We start from the raw sequence: 11,200 nt of genomic DNA, 5'->3' as shown, positions 1-11,200 counted from the left end.
TGGCGGTGAGATTCGAACCCTTCCACGACCCCTTTACGTGATGATGACAAGCGGGGTTACCCATACGAGAACTGGGCCACATCAAGTTAACTTAACCGGGTTCCTTCTGCGAAAGCAGACACATTAGTGACGAAGATACTCCTACAAGAAACCATTGATCCTCTCGGGTCCGCCTCACGGGATTGCCAAGGCCTTTCCGGGACAGGGCAAAAGGGCTGAAGAAGACCAACTTCGCATCTTCTCTCGGACTTGTCTTCTCGGCACAACTTCACATAAGCTTCAATGTCCTCGCCTATATCGGGCCAATAATTATGCTGAAAATAACAATGCCTTCATTCTCAAGGTACTCGCTCGCTATCGCTCTGGGCTCGGGAGTTTGATTGCCTTGACACGGCTGGTGCGCGTGCCAACGCTCAACCCAAACCGTGCAATGGTTGCCTCTCGAATGAAATTATGAGTGGATCCAGTGTCCACCATGGCTCAGGGCTTCCCTCGCCATTCAAAAGTCGAGTGGCACATAAAGAAGAGAATGAGAAGTCATACCTTTCACTGCCCGTTGAGTCCCCAACAATTGCAGAAGATTGATTCGGCTCCGAGTCACTGTTGCCCTCAGGGCTTAATGCAGCCAGCTTTTCCCTCTTCGGGCAATCCCGCAACACCTTTAGAAACTCATCCCACCAGCCGAAGGTAGTCCGACCAGCCCGAGCATCATCGGCCTACTCGAGTTCTCCACCAAAGCTTGGTATCGCCAATAAAGTACATCCCCACCAAGGGTACTTACTGGAGTTAAGCTTTCTTTCTTCGGGTCTCACGACCTTTGCTGCAACTACTTCTTTGGAAAGGTTGTCCTTGTTCTTCTTCTCCTTGCTTTTCTTTGTTTTTCATTCGAAAGTTCAAGCAAGAGATTCAAAGCTCAAAAAAAGTACTCTGTGAGAATGAATCGCGAGTCAAGCAAGGCCTTGGAATTCTTCGGACTAAGGAAAAGAATGCGTAAACTAACTATCGGAAGCTAAGAGCACTTGTCTCAAGAGTAGAAGAACTAGCAACTTGAAGAGCTTTCCTCAAAGAACCCGGGGAGTCCCACATCATCCGGACAATCGACTAAGCCACATTCGAGCCTCTAGCACTTCAGTCCCTACAAACCGAGTTTATCCACTACAGACATGATAGTTCTTCCCTCTTCTTGTAGGATTCATCCATTAGACCTTCTACCCGATCCACTCAAGTAGAACTAGAGCAGAACAAAAGAAGGCAAGAACTTCGAAAAGCCCATTTTGAAGCGAAGAAATATAGTACTTTGCTCGAGAACACTAGACCTTCTCTCTTTCTGGATTGATTCCCACTCACTGCCTGATAGCTGGCTTGGCCCATGAGACCTATTGTCTTATTGTCCTAGCTCACTTCACTACTTTGGAGAATGGGTTTTTCCCCTTTCTGGTTCGCAAACACTCTAACCCATCGGAAAGCTCCATCCAAATTCTAGTTGATGTGAGCACTTCCCCGAGGCGAGTCCGAATCGAGCAATGAAGTCTTGGGTCCTTTGTCTAAGGGCCCTTTCGTTCCACTAGCCTTAATGCACTTTTCAGAGTTGCCAAGGTGGCGTTGGTGGTCTCGTTTTATCATAAATAGATAGAAAGAAAGCGCTATTCTTCCAATTTTTTTAAAAGAGCCTTAGCTATATGCTTAACATATGCAAAGAGCCCACTTACTCGCCTCTAAAATTAATTATTATTATATTTAGTAAATTAGTAAAAGCAAATTTCTTCCCTTGACTCTATCATCGTCTTTCTTTGTTCAAGTATGGAATTATCTCCCTAGAGATGCGAAACTCACGACTCTATGAGAAAGTAGAATGACCAACGTTTTACACGAATTTTCAAGTGGATGAGATCGGGTCGAGTGGTCTCGATTGGAGATGGGATTGCACGTGTTTATGGATTGAACGAGATTCAAGCTGGAGAAATGGTGGAATTTGCCAGCGGTGTGAAAGGAATAGCCTTGAATCTTGAGAATGAGAATGTAGGTATTGTTGTCTTTGGTAGTGATACCGCTATTAAAGAAGGAGATCTTGTCAAACGCACTCGGATCTATTGTGGATGTTCCTCGTGGGAAAGGCTATGTTAGGCCATGTGGTCGACGCGTTGGGGAGTACCTATTGATGGAAGAGGGTGCTCTAAGCGATCAGAAACGAAGACGTGTCGAAGTAAAAAGCCCCATGGATTATTGAACGTAAATCGTGCACGAACCTATGCAAACAGGGCTTAAAAAGCGATGGATAGCCTGGTTCCTATAGGCCGTGGTCAACGAGAACTTATAATCGGGGACAAACAAACTGGAAAAACAGCTATAGCTATCGATACTATATTAAACCAAAAGCAAATGAACTCAAGGGGTAACTCTCCGAGTGAGACATTGTATTGTGTCTATGTAGCGATTGGACGAAAACGCTTCGACTGTGGCACAATTAGTTCAAATTCTTCCGAGTGAATGCTTTGGAATATTCCATTCTTGTAGGAGCCATCGCTTCGGATCCTGCTCCTCTGCAATTTCGGCCCCATATTCGGGTGTGCCATGGGGGAATATTTCGGGATAATGGAATGCACGCATTAATAATATATGATGATCTTAGTAAAGCAGCGGTGGCATATTGACAAATGTCATTATTATTACTACCGACCACCGAGCCGTGAGGCTTTCCCAAGAAATGTTTTTCTATTTACATTCCGTCTCTTAGAAAGAGCCGCTAAAGCGATCGGACCGAGACAGGTGCAGGTAGCTCGACTGCGTTACCCGTCATTGAAACACAAGTCGGAGACATATCAGCCTATATCCCCACCAATGTGATCCCCATTACGGATGGATAAATCGTTCGGAAATAGAGCTCTTTTTATCGCGAAATTAGACCAGCTATTAACGTTGGCTTATCATCGGTCAGCGTCGAGTCCGCCGCTCAGTTGAGAGCTATGAAACAAGTCCAGCGGTAGTTCAAAAACTAGAATTGGCACAATATCGTGAAGTGGCCGCCTTCGCTCAATTTGGGTCAGACCTTGATGCTATGACTCAGGCATTACTTAATAGAGGTGCAAGGCTTACAGAAGTGCACAAACAACCACAATATTCACCACTTCCAATTGAAAAAAACAAATTGTAGTGATTTATGCAGTTTGTCAAGGGATTCCGTGATCGAATGCCACTAGATAGAATTTCTCAATATGAGAGAGCCATTCCAAGTAGTATAGATCCCGAATTACTAAAAATCCTTCTTAGAAAAATGGTGGGTTAACAAACGAAAGAAAGATGGAACCGGATGCTTCTTTAAAAAGAAAGCGCTTTTGCCTTACCTATGATGCAAGAAAGATAGGAAGAATTTCATCGACAACAAAAAAACGTGATGAGCGTTGTGTACTTGATAAGTGCTTGTGCGATATGAATGCGAAGTGTTCATTCCTTTCATTGAGCATTACTTTTCTCGAGTTTTTCACATTAATATGTGTTTTTTTATGTTACTTTTTATGCAGGTATGGTTGTGAGGCTGAGTTTGAAGGAAATAGGCCAATGTGGATCATAATGCACCTATTTTGGAGGAGATCTTGCTAAGGTTCAAAGGCGAAGACATAGGGACGGTGTGAGATGCTAGAGTGTGCGCCAACCTCCTCGCATTCGAGTGAGCACATCCATTTGGAGGGGCACAAAGGCAGTCACACTCGAGCATTCCGTCTTATGCATATAAGAACAAGAGCTCCACCAATATATATATCGATGAAGAAGCAAGTGATTAACGACGTGAGCGTGTGCCGCTTTGCGTTACTCCCGATGAAAGTATGGAATTGGGGACGTTATTCGAGTCGAAAGGCGTAGCGAGTGCACTCGTAGTAACACCGTAGCAAGTACTATAGCAACACTGTTCACGACCGCCGAGAAATCGAGAAGCAGAGAATCCACACGGGCGTGTGGAAATTATCCACGCCCGTGTGGAAATTCTGCAGAGTGCGTGTAGCGTCCCACGCCGTGGAGTTGCCCGATTCCAGCTCTATTTAAAAGCCCGATTCAGCCCCGATTTTTGGTATTCTTTTCTCCATCTTTTTCCCCAACTTGAGAGAGGGCTTCGGCTAGGGGTTTTGAGGGGTATTGGCCAAGGTTTTGGAGATGTTCTACTGGCTCCGACATCGTCATTCCTTAGGAAGAAGGTTGGTAGGGGAGCTTCAGTCGAGGCATATCTTATACCGGACGAGGGAATCCTTGGACGACGAGTAGAGGACTTTCCACAAGACCATCAACACGACCATCTAGGGGGTTTCTTTATGGATTCATTGCTTTTTACATTCGATTTCTTTGATTGTACTTAGCTCCATGGAGAGCTAAACCCCTAGTGGGTACTTTGGGTGATTGTGAACCCTAGGATGTATTCGTTTCATTGAACTTCTTTATTATGCTTTCAATAAATTGATGTTTATTGTGAGTTCCAACCTTGAATGCTTGATTGTATGAACATTTCCCCTAGAGTGACACTAGGGTTGAGAGTTCTTGTTGGTAACCTTGTGAGTGAGTGACACACCACGAGCGTTAGACAAAGCTAGGTTGGAGAGGGTTGAGAGGGTGAGTCGAGAGGTACAGAAGCGTCCCCTTTCCCCTCCGACGTGATAGATTCTACCTCCGTTCCTTGAGTTCTTTGCGGCCATAATAGAGTGAATGGTCTAAGGGATGAACTTTTGCTGGGGCCTAGTTGCGCGTGCAATGGAGTGAAGCGTTGAGGGGATCTTAGTATCTAGGGCTTAATTGTGGCTAGGGACCTTCCGCCTAGACCAAAGGGTTAGGTCTATAATTAGGAAGCGATTTATCACTTGGAATCCCTAGAGCTCATTGCAACTTTATTCGAGTGCGAGGTTGAGAGGTTATTTAATCTCTCCTCCGGGACATGAATAGAGTTAGGCATAGTTGACCTTAGATTTGGGACTATGTATGTAAGGATTTCCACGACTCACCATTGCATTGATTAGGAAGCATAATAGAGAGTTCTTGTACTTGAAGCGATTATCCTAGGTGAAGCATCATCCGAGTACCCCATCTTTATCGATTGCCTTACCTCTTCCTTACTTTTGCTCTCTTACTTGTTGCTTTTAATTGTTGAGAATTGAATCATTATCACACTTATCATTGTTGATACTCCACATAGCTAAGAATTGAATTAAGTGTCTTTACTCCCTACTTCCTGTGGATTCGACCCCGCTCACCCGGGATTATTATTTCGACAAACCCGTGCACTTACGGGATATACGCAAGGGGAACTTATTAGTCACACTTGAGCATTCCGACTTATGCACATAGAACAAGAGCTCCACCAACGTGTACACCATTGAAGAAGCAAGTGATCCACGACGTGAACGTGTGCTTGCTTTGCGTACCCCGATGAAAGTATGGAATTGGGAAGCCATTCAGTGTCGACATCGTGGCGTAGCATTGTAGTAACATTGTAGCATGTACTCGTAGCAGACTGCTCACAGCGGCCGAGATACCAGAAGAAAAGAGAACCCACACGGGCATGTGGAAATTATCCATGCCCGTGTGGAAATTCCAAGACGGCGCTGGAGCATCCACGCCCGTAGTAGTCGCCTCGATTCCACTCTATTTAAAAGCCGATTTAGCCCCGATTTTGGTATTCTTTTTCTCCATCTTTTCCCCAACTTGAGAGAGGGCTTCGGCTAGGGGTTTTGAGGGGTATTGGCCAAGGTTTTGGAGATGTTCTATGGCTCGACATCGCTCATTCCTTAGGAAGAAGGTTGGTAGGGGAGCTTCCGTCGAGGCGTATCCTATACTCGGACGAGGGAATCCTTGGACGACTAGTAGAGGACTCTCCACAAGACCATCCAACACTGACCATCGAGGGGGTTTCTTTATGGATTCATTGCTTTTTACATTCGATTTCTTTTGATTGTACTTAGCTCCATGGAGAGCTAAACCCCTAGTGGGTACTTGGGTGATTGTGAACCCTAGGATGTATTCGTTTCATTGAACTTCTTTATTATGCTTTCAATAAATTGATGTTTTATTACTGAGTTCCAACCTTGAATGCTTGATTGTATGAACATTTCCCCTAGAGTGGCACTAGGGTTGAGAGTTCTTGTTGGTAACCTTGTGAGTGAGTGACACACCACGCATGCGTTAGACAAAGCTAGGTTGGAGAGGGTTGAGAGGGTGAGTCGAGAGGTCCGGGAGCGTCCCCCTTTTCCCTCCGGCGTGATAGATTCTACCTCCGTTCCTTGAGTTCTTTGCGGCCATAATAAAGTTAATGGTCTAAGGGATGAACCTCCGCTGGGGCCTAGTTGCGCGTGCAATGGAGTGAAGCGTTAATGGGATCTTAGTATCTTGGGCTTAATTGTGGCTAGGGACCTTCCGCTTGAACCAAAGTGTTAGGTCTATAATTAGGAAGCGATTTATCACTTGGAATCCCTAGAGCTCATTACAACTTTATTCGAGTGCGAGGTTGAGAGGTTATTTAATCTCTCCTCCGGGACATGAATAGAGTTAGGCATAGTTGACCTTAGATTTGGGACTATGTATGTAAGGATTTCCATGACTAACCATTGCATTGATTAGGAAGCATAATAGAGAGTTCTTGTACTTGAAGCGATTATCCTAGGTGAAGCATCATCCGAGTACCCCATCTTTATCGATTGCCTTACCTCTTTCTTACTTTTGCTCTCTTACTTGTTGCTTTTAATTGTTGAGAATTGAATCATTATCACACTTATCATTGTTGATACTCCACATAGCTAAGAATTGAATTAAGTGTCTTTACTCCCTACTTCCTGTGGATTCGACCCCGCTCACCCGGGATTATTATTTCGACAAACCCGTGCACTTACGGGATATACGCAAGGGGAACTTATTAGTCACACTTGAGCATTCCGACTTATGCACATAGAACAAGAGCTCCACCAACGTGTACACCATTGAAGAAGCAAGTGATCCACGACGTGAATGTGTGCCTGTTTGCGTTACCCCGATGAAAGTATGGAATTGGGAAGCCATTCAGGTCGAATACTGTGGCAGAGCATTGTAGCAACATTGTAGCATGTACTGTAGCAGCACTATTCACAGCCGGCCGAGATACCAAAGAAACAGAGAACCTACACGGGCGTGTGGAAATTATCCATGCCCGTGTGGAAATTCCGTGACGTGGCGTGGAGCATCCACGCCCTGTAGTCGCCCTGATTCCAGATTTCTATTTAAAGCCGATTTAGCCCCGATTTTGGTATTCTTTTTCTCCATCTTTTCCCCAACTTGAGAGAGGGCTTGGCTAGGGTTTTTGAGGGGTATTGGCCAAGGTTTTGGAGATGTTCTATGGCTCGACATCGTCATTCCTTAGGAAGAAGGTTGGTAGGGGAGCTTCCGTCGAGGCGTATCCTATACTGGGATCGAGGGAATCCTTGGACGACTAGTAGAGGACTCTCCACAAGACCATCAACACTACCATCGAGGGGGTTTTCTTTTATGGATTCATTGCTTTTTACATTCGATTTCTTTGATTGTACTTTAGCTCCATGGAGAGCTAAACCCCTAGTGGGTACTTGGGTGATTGTGAACCCTAGGATGTATTCGTTTTCATTGAACTTCTTTATTATGCTTTCAATAAATTGATGTTTATTACGAGTTCCAACCTTGAATGCTTGATTGTATGAACATTTCCCCTAGAGTGGCACTAGGGTTGAGAGTTCTTGTTGGTAACCTTGTGAGTGAGTGACACACCACGCATGCGTTAGACAAAGCTAGGTTGGAGAGGGTTGAGAGGGTGAGTCGAGAGGTCCAGGAGCGTCCCCTTTTCCCTCCGGCGTGATAGATTCTACCTCCGTTCCTTGAGTTCTTTGCGGCCATAATAAAGTTAATGGTCTAAGGGATGAACCTCCAGCTGGGAGCCTAGTCTGCGTGCAATGGAGTGAAGCGTTAATGGGATCTTAGTATCTAGGGCTTAATTGTGGCTAGGGACCTTCCGCTTGAACCAAAGTGTTAGGTCTATAATTAGGAAGCGATTTATCACTTGGAATCCCTAGAGCTCATTACAACTTTATTCGAGTGCGAGGTTGAGAGGTTATTTAATCTCCTCCGGGACATGAATAGAGTTAGGCATAGTTGACCTTAGATTTGGGACTATGTATGTAAGGATTTCCACGACTCACCATTACATTGATTAGGAAGCATAATAGAGAGTTCTTGCACTTGAGCGATTATCCTAGGGTGAAGCATCATCCGAGTTCCCCATATTTATCGATTGCCTTACCTCCCGCTACTTTTTGCTCTTTTTACTTGTTGCCTTACCGCCTTGCTCGAGAACACTAGACCTTCTCTCTCCGGATTAATTCCCACCATCTGGTCGATAGCTGGCTTGGCCCATAAGACCTATTGTCTTATTATCCTAGCTCACTTCACTACTTTGGAGAATGGGTTTTTTCCCCTTTCCGGGTTCAGCAAAACACTCTAACCCACTCAAAAGCTCCATCCAAATTCTAGTTGATGTGAGCACTTCCCCAGAGGCGTAGTCCTGAATCGAGCAATGAAGTCTTGGGTCCTTTGTCTAAGGGCCCTTTTGTTCCACTAGCCTTAATGCACTTTTTTTAGAGTTGCCAAGGTGGCGTTGGTCGCTCTGCTTTTATCATAAATAGATAGAAAGAAAAGCGCTATTCTTCCTATTTTTTTAAAGAGCCTTAGCTATATGCTTAACATATGCAAAAGAGCCCACTTACTCGCCTCTCGAAAATTAATTATTATTATATTTAGTAAATTAGTAAAAGCGATTTCTCCCTTGACTCTATCATCGCCTTTCTATGTTCAAGTATGGAATTATCTCCCGTAGATGCGAAACTCACGACTCTATGAGAAAGTAGAATGACCAACTTTTACACGAATTTTCAAGTGGATGAGATTGGTCGAGTGGTCCTCACTTGGAGATGGGATTGCACGTGTTTATGGATTGAGCGAGATTCAAGCTGGAGAAATGGTGGAATTTGCCGCTGTGTGAAAGGAATAGCCTTGAATCTTGAGAATGAGAATGTAGGTATTGTTGTCTTTGGTAGTGGTACCGCTATAAAAAGAAGGAGATCTTGTCAAACGCACTCGGATCTATTGTGGATGTTCTCGCAGAAAGGCTATGTTAGGCCATGTGGTCGACGCTTGGGGAGTACCTATTGATGGAAGAGGGGCTCCTAAACGATCACGAATGAAGACGTGTCAAGTAAAAACACCCAGGATTATTGAACATAAATGCATGACACGATCCTATGCAAACAGGGCTTAAAAGCAGTGGATAGCCTCGGGTTCCTATAGGCCGTGGTCAACGAGAACTTATAATCGGGGACAAACAAAGCGGAAAAACAACTATAGCTATCGATACTATATTAAACCAAAAAGCAAATGAACTCAAGGGGTACCTCTCCGAGTGAGACATTGTATTGTGTCTATGTAGCGATTGGACAGTAAACGCCGATCGTGGGCACAATTAGTTCAAATTCTTCTAGAAGTGAATGCTTTGGAATATTCCATTCTTATAGCGACCAACGCCCGGATCTCGCTCCTCTGCAATTTCTGGCCCCATATTCGGGTGTGCCATGGGGGAATATTTCGGGATAATGGAATGCACGCATTAATAATATGATGATCTTAGTAAACAAAGGTGGCATATCGACAAAATGTCATTATTGTTACGCCTGACCACTAGGCAGTGAGGCTTTCCCAAGAAATGTTTTCTATTTACGCTCCGTCTCTTAGAAAGAGACGCTAAAAGCGATCGGACTGCATGAGGTGCATGTATCTCGATCACAGTTACCCATCATTGAAACACAAGTTGGAGACATATCAGCCTATATCCCCACCAATGTGATCCCCATTACAGATGGATAAACCTGTTCGGAAAGCAGAGCTCTTTTTATCGCGGAATTAGACCAAACTATTAACGTTGGCTTATCATCGCTAGCTGAGGTTCCGCCACTCGGTTGAGAGCTATAGAAACAAGTTCGCGGTAGTTCAAAAACTAGAATTGCCATAATATCGCAGTGGTCACCTTCGCTCAATTTGGGTCGACCTTGATGCTACGACTCGGGCATTACTCAATAGAGGTGCAAGACTTACGTAGTGCACAAACAACCACAATATTCACCACTTCCAATTGAAAAACAAATTGTAGTGATTTATGCAAACATTTGTCAAGGGATTCACGTGGATCGAATGCCACTAGATAGAATTTCTCAATATGAGAGAGCCATTCCAAGTAGTATAGATCCCGAATTACTAAAATCCTTCTTAGAAAATGGTGGGTTAACAAACGAAAGAAAGATGGAACCAGATGCTTCTTTAAAAGAAAGCGCTTTGCCTTACCTATGATGCAAGAAAGATAGGAAGAATTTCATCGACAACAAAAAAACGTGATGAGCGTAGTGTACTTGATAAGTGCTTGTGCGATACGAATGCGTAGTGTACTTGATAAGTGATGAGGAACACTATAGCAAGTACTATAGCAGCACTGTTCACAGCCGCCCGAGAAATCAGAGAAATAGAGAATCCACACGGGCGTGTGGAAATTATCCACGCCCGTGTGGAAATTCTGCAGGGGTGCGTGTAGCGTCCACGCCCGTGGAGTTGCCCGATTCCAGCCCTATTTAAAGCCGATTCAGCCCTGATTTTGGTATTCTTTTCTCCATCTTTTCCCCAACTTGAGAGAGGGCTTCGGCTAGGGTTTTGAGATGTATTGGCCAAGGTTTTGGAGATGTTCTATGGCTCTGACATCGTCATTCCTTAGGAAGAAGGTTGGTAGGGGAGCTTCCGTCGAGGCGTATCTTATACCGGACGAGGGAATCCTTGGACGACGAGTAGAGGACTTTCCACAAGACCATCAACACGACCATCTAGGGGGTTTCTTTATGGATTCATTACTTTTACATTCGGTTTCTTTGATTGTACTTAGCTCCATGGAGAGCTAAACCCCTAGTGGGTACTTGGGTGATTGTGAACCCTAGGATGTATTCATTTCATTGAATGCTTATTGTGAGTTCCAACCTTGAATGCTTGATTGTATGAATATTTCTCCTAGAGTGACACTAGGGTTGAGAGTTCTTATTGGTAACCTTGTGAGTGAGTGACACACCACGAGCGTTAGACAGAGCTAGGTTGGAGAGGGTTGAGAGGGTGAGTCGAGAGATACAGGAGCGTCCCC

At 44.5% G+C, this 11,200-nt stretch overlaps 2 pseudogenes; both read left to right on the top strand.

Annotated features, from left to right (window-relative positions):
• Positions 1-1,840: 1,840 nt before the first annotated feature.
• LOC120278557 lies at positions 1,841-3,183 on the top strand (annotated as a pseudogene).
• Positions 3,184-8,911: 5,728 nt separating this feature from the next.
• On the top strand, positions 8,912-9,891 carry LOC120278556 (annotated as a pseudogene).
• Positions 9,892-11,200: the final 1,309 nt, after the last annotated feature.

This window comes from Dioscorea cayenensis, chromosome 16 (genome assembly GCF_009730915.1).
Source record: "Dioscorea cayenensis subsp. rotundata cultivar TDr96_F1 chromosome 16, TDr96_F1_v2_PseudoChromosome.rev07_lg8_w22 25.fasta, whole genome shotgun sequence".
Lineage (NCBI taxonomy): Eukaryota > Viridiplantae > Streptophyta > Magnoliopsida > Dioscoreales > Dioscoreaceae > Dioscorea > Dioscorea cayenensis.
This window is presented reverse-complemented; position numbering and strand designations above follow the sequence as displayed.